Raw genomic sequence first — 6,240 nt, 5'->3', positions numbered from 1 at the left:
ATAGCCTTTTCGAGTAGAATTAGACTTAGGCTCGACAAGGACAAGGCCGTGTGCCACGCTCGTGGGAAAATGCTCAGGCCGTGTGCAATTCTGACTTGGTTTCGTGTCGACACGGCCATGACACACGGGCGTGTGGATCACTCGTGTGAAAGTGCCTAGGCAGTGTGAAACACTGAATTAGGCCCAATTTGTTCGTTTTTGGCTCATTTCTCGCACTTTTTGCTATCCTAAGCTCTCCTCAGTAAAAAACATGAAATTAAAGGATTAGGAGCATCAAATTCACTAAAACCAAGGAAAATCATTCATAAATATGCCAAGCATGGGGTAAAAATATGTATATATTATGGTTTATCAACATGGGGCAAACTTGCAGGAAATAAATTCCTACAAAAGTTTTTTTCCATAAGCAAAACGATTCAGTTAAGAAGGAAAATTTTGATTTTTAAACAGTTAGAAGGAGAAAGCCTTCACAAAGCATGGGAGCGTTTCAAAACATTGATTTAGAAGTGCCTACATACTGGTTGCCTGAGTGGTTACGACTGTAAACTTTTTACAACGGGTTGGATGTACATTCGAGGTTAGGATTAGATTGAGCAAAAGGAGTAGCTTTGATAAACAGAACATACGAGGATACGTACGACTTAATAGAAAATATGGCAATGAATTTCTGCCAATGGCCAATTGAACGTTATACATATTGCCAAAGATCATCTACGGTGAAGGCTGTCTAGGAAGATGACAAATACCAACAATTACTGGACAGAATCAATCAAATAGAGGTTGAAAAGGGTACATCGAATATCTATGGATGAGACAAACCGCTTTTCCACTATATTAATAATCTTACTAAGAATGTGAACTACATTAAAAATAGGGGTGGAAATCCCTATTGAAATACATACAATCCTAGATGGAGAGATCACTCGAACTTGAGATAGGAAGGAAACCAAAGAGGAGGTAATAACTTGAATCAAGTTAAAAACATTAATTATCAACCTCTTTATTTATAGAAACCTCAGGACAAGGTCAACCCGTATGACCATATTGTATGTGGCCAACGTCTGGATAAAATAGAGAGGGAAATGCAGTCAATGAGAACGGATGTGAAACAAGTGCAGTCTAAATGCACCAACTTAAAAAGAACATTGACTAAACTTGAAGATCAAATGAGCCAATTGATGAGTATGATGGGTGACATCATGTTAAACATGTATTAAAATCAAAATCGAGTCTCAAACTAACTTACAAAAGCCCTTAAACAAGTTTGGAAGTAAATTAAAGCCAATCTGAAACATTTATAAATATTAGATAAAAAGTTAAAATATGGGTCACATAATCATATGGCCAGGCCATGTGAGAAGGTTGAGGTCATCACATGATCGTGTCTACAAACGGTATAACAAATAGTGGCCATGTAAATTGTCCTACACCAAAATTAAACAGACAACACGATTGTGCCCTACACCTGTGTATGACACGTAGCGGTGTGGCAGACCGTGTCACAGATCGTGTGTACCTAAAAATGCCTTCCATAATAAGCAAAAATGACCTAAACTCTCTTAAGCCTCAAGTTACTGCTATGGGCTCTTAACAACCTATTACAGTACACCAAAATACACCAAAACTCAACATAATTCATTCAACCTAAGTGCCTAACCAATATGTCACATTGACACCACAATTAAATCATGAAACAACAACCATTCATCACCATTCCTACCAAACTATCCATACCTAAACATTGATATGCAACTAATATTCTTATATCTAAAATACCTATATATAAATTCGCCAAATAGCTTAAAGCACATGCACAAATTTCTTCAAACAAAATATACCATATATTGTAAATGTCTTAAATCATCTCAAAGTCCAACTTAATCACACTAGATATAAATATTTGCCTAATACAATTAAAAATCCATAACCATTTCATGCCATTGCCTAAGAATAAACAAAATGCCACTCAAAACTTTACCCATATCATCAACCTATTAAGTATCGAATTGGTATCAACCACATAACACAACAAGATTACGTATATAAGCTTATACACAACCAAAGTACCAAAACATGTTCATTAGTTTGCAAAGTAAACATTCTATATGCATGCTTCAAGTAACCAATTTCAAAATATTCAAAAATCTACTGAATCGAGATACGGTACTGTGAGCTTCCCACTGATCTGATCGACACGTTCCAAGCATCCAAAAATCTATAAAAATCAATTTATGATAAGTCATTTTCTTATAATTTTCATAGATTTGTGATAATGGGAGCTTGATTTAACTAGTCACGTATCAATTTGTTAAAATTTTAGCAAGTTCCCATTATTGAGAAATTGATGAATTAGGCTTGAAATTGATAGAAAATTAGCTTAGATTATAATAAGGACTAAATTATAAAGCTTAATAAGCTTGATAGTTAACTTTGTAACATTAGGGACCAAATTGAATAAATTGAAAACCTATTATGAAATTATGCTAGAAATAGAAAGTATAGGGTCTTTAACGAATGAATGTGAAATTGGATTTTGATGCGATGCTAAATATTGAAAGATAAGCATATTTCGAGTATAGGAACTAAATTGAATAAAATAAAAAACATGTTTGGCTTTGTATTTGGATGTGAATTGGATAAAATTTGATAATATTTATCTATTGTATTCGGGCCGTCGAGAAGGAAAGAAAAGGCGAAAGTTGCTAACAAGTAATCACAATTTCGGTTTATACTTTTTATAATTCGAGATCTATCTTTTTATTTACATATTCATATTAAATTGCACTTTGTGTGCTATAGGATTAGACTATGTACGGATTTATGCACTTTGTGTGCCAGAATGTGCTTTATGCGTCAAGATGCACTTCGTGTGCCAAGATGCACTTTGTGCGCCAATATGTACTATGTGTGCAAGTTTCCCTTACTTCAGTTTATCTGATGATGCACTTTGGTGCTAGATTTGTGTGTTGGTTGGACGATCCATGTATTCGTCTAAGTCTGAGTTAGGTTAATAGGGGTTATAAAATGTAAGCTTAATAAATGATATTGAATTAATATGATATGATGATTTGGAACTATTGATATAGGTAGCGGATTAGGATCGAAAAGCTTTCAAGTTGCAGATTTGACTTAAGGTGCTAGACCAACTTGAATGGAAAATTGTAGCCTTAATACCAAATGTATTTTTGGATTCTTGAACCTAAAAAAAAAATAAGAACTTGAAGTGATTAGATTCATGAAAACAGATAAATAAAATAAACAAGAAGTAAAATTAAAGAAGAGATGAAAAAGATGATGGGTGAATGAAATTGAATATTGAAGATGGAGTATGGATGATTGAATAGATGCCCTAAGAAGCCTTTGGAATAAGAGATCCAACAATTCCCTTCAATTGGTTCTAATCTCCCCTCCAAGAAAAAACTCTTGGTAAGTCGGAGCTTGAAGACGATCCCCAACAATCTAAGAAGAATGTGTTGAACAACGTCTAAAATAGACAAGAAACAAATCTTACAAAAAGAAACTCAAAAAGGTTTTTTTTTATTAATTAGAAACTCACAATGTGTCCTAAAGATGGTAGATAACACTCATTTTTATACTACAAGGAGGTTGGATAAAAGAGAAACAAATCCCTAAAATTGTAGAAGACAATTGCCTACAATTTAGCCAACAAATCCCTAAAAATTGTGAAAGACAACTTGACTTGACTAAGCTTATTAATTGGGTCATTAACAGATTGGGCCAAACTAAAACTGAAAAATAAACTAAGTCCTAAAGTGATCCAAATAAACTCTAGTTGAAATTTCAAGATGAGTTTATGGACGTCCCCATGGATTAATTTTGCATCCTAGATCCGTTCATTGCAAGATTGGGCTCGTATAAACTTGTCAATGTGATCCATTTTGTTCCAACTCTAAAGGTGGTTTCTTGGACCAAGATTATGATAGAATTAGGCCAAGAAAATGAATCTTGATCTTATTGTTCCTTTGAACAAGCTTGTAGGGTCTTTGTCACAAACTCTTAGACTACTACATTCAATCTAGACTTGATTTGCTTAGCTTTCGATCTTGTAATAGGGTATTGAGGTAGAGTTAGTAGATCATGTCCATGCTCCCTTGATTGGGCCTTGATGCTCGCATCAACTATATATGTTTATATGCAATTTATGATAGAGAAAGCATATAATAGATTATGCAAATCACATTGAAATGAGCCTTGGCGGCCGAATCAAATATGAATGAGTTAATAGACTCCAAAAAAGAGTCGAATCGTAAGTTTAACGGTTAAACAACATTGATTGAACATGAAAATTGGATGACTTATTGTTAAAAGCATATATGTTTGAAACTTAAATGGTATTGAAGGTTTCGAATGGTTTATCGATTAAGATTTGATGAATGGTATGATATGGTGGATTCTATTGTAAATGTTAAATAAATTTATCTATATGTATATGCATATATATAATAATGGAAATTCTTGGCATGATAGAATGTGAATTGGTTAGACATTTAGTTTGAATTCATTATGTTCATTTGCTAATGCTAATGTCGCATAAACTTGAATCATGAAAGTACCATTGAGCTTTATCTCTCAACGTATGATTTGTTTAATCTATACGCAGGTTTAGGTGGATCTCGAAGTTCTAATAATTGATTCAACATCCAATTAGTAGTCCTTGACTCAGAAATGTTTGTATAGTCTCTTTCATTTTGATATATGGCATGTACTTAGGTTTGAGTCGATTTTGCATAATATGAGATTTTGTTGATATGTAAAGCTAGAAATGGTAAATTTGATGTTGCCAAATGGTATATAACTATGAATTGAATGAATGGAGATAACAATTGCGGCATGTATGTGAATTGTTAGCAAGTGACGAAATAGTTAATATCATAAAATTAGACTGATGTGTTTGAATTGAAATGATGGAATTGATGCAACTTATATGTACATAAAGTGCTAATGTTTAGAAGTAAACCTATTTGAGATGCATCTTTGGCTAGAAAAGTGAATGAAAATGTTGTATTGGTTTGTTTAGGTATTACAACTAGTATCTTTTGCACTATTTGGAAACAGGCGATCAAGTCATGATGTCGGGCCCTTAGTGTTGCGACATGATCAAGTCAGTGAGTTGCATTGCGACGAAGAACTCCTAAAGTCGCAACGAGGAACTCCTGAAGTCGCGACGATGTCAACTCAATATTTTACAACCTTTACAATTTGGTCTGAATTCAACCTTAGGTTAGCAAAAGAGCTTTCATAAGCTTGTATAAGACTTGGAAATGATTATGTAATATATTATGAATGTATAGTATGTAACACCCCTTACCCGTATTCGACGCCGGAACAAGGCTCGAGGCATTACTGGACTTATACCACATTCATTCATACAAACCGGGCTGTAAATTTTTGTCCAAATTAAAACCATTTAAAAATACTCATAAAGTCCCTAATACGGGTCTATGAAGCCCAAAACATGCAATTGAAGTGGTTCGGGGCTAAACCGGGAACTTAGGAAAGTTTTACAAAACTTAGAAAATTTTTCATGTTACAAGGTCACACGCCTGTGTGGATCAGGGGACACGCCCGTGTGACGTATCGCACGTCCATGCTTTAGGCCGTGCCCTAAACTAGGGTGCTTACTGACTTGTGCACACGGCCATGCCACACGCCCGTGTGCTATGTCGTGTGTTCGATTTAATATTCATAATTTTTCATAAACTAGGTCCAGACTTCACACGGCCAAGGCACACGTGTCCAAGGCCGTGTCCTTCACACTACTGAGACACACGCCCGTGTCTCTGCCTATGTGTTGGATACTAGACATTCAGTTTTCCAAATATTAAGGTGCAAGGGTGTAACACTCCTAACCCGTATTCGTCGCCGGACTAGGGTTAAAAGGCATTACTGGACATATCAGAACAATTCGCATTCATCTCATAATCAACATAGCATCAAAGTCAAACATCATTATAGAGTCCCTTATGTAGGTCAACGAGACCTTAAACATGCTTTAGAAAGAAGTCCAGACTAAACTGAGCTCATACAAAATTTTTGAAACCTAAACATTTTTCAAAGTTGTAAAGGTCACAAGCCCGTAGGAGCAGGCCACATGCCTCACACGACATTAGACAAGCTCGTGTGTTTAAGCTATGGCAAAACAGGGAATACATACTGACTTGTCCACACGGCCACAAGACACGCCCGTGTGCCAGGCCATGTGAAAATTAGGGAGGCTAC

General features: G+C 35.3%; 1 non-coding gene across 1 annotated transcript; it reads right to left on the bottom strand.

Moving 5' to 3' along the window:
- Window positions 1–417: 417 nt before the first annotated feature.
- On the bottom strand, window positions 418–520 carry LOC128290035 (small nucleolar RNA R71). Its single transcript, XR_008279676.1, has one exon. It is a non-coding gene; the product is annotated as a small nucleolar RNA R71 (small nucleolar RNA).
- Window positions 521–6,240: the final 5,720 nt, after the last annotated feature.

This window comes from Gossypium arboreum, chromosome 2, assembly GCF_025698485.1.
Source record: "Gossypium arboreum isolate Shixiya-1 chromosome 2, ASM2569848v2, whole genome shotgun sequence".
Classification (NCBI taxonomy): domain Eukaryota; kingdom Viridiplantae; phylum Streptophyta; class Magnoliopsida; order Malvales; family Malvaceae; genus Gossypium; species Gossypium arboreum.
Note: the sequence above shows the minus strand (reverse complement) of the source record. Positions and strands in the feature narration are given on the sequence as shown.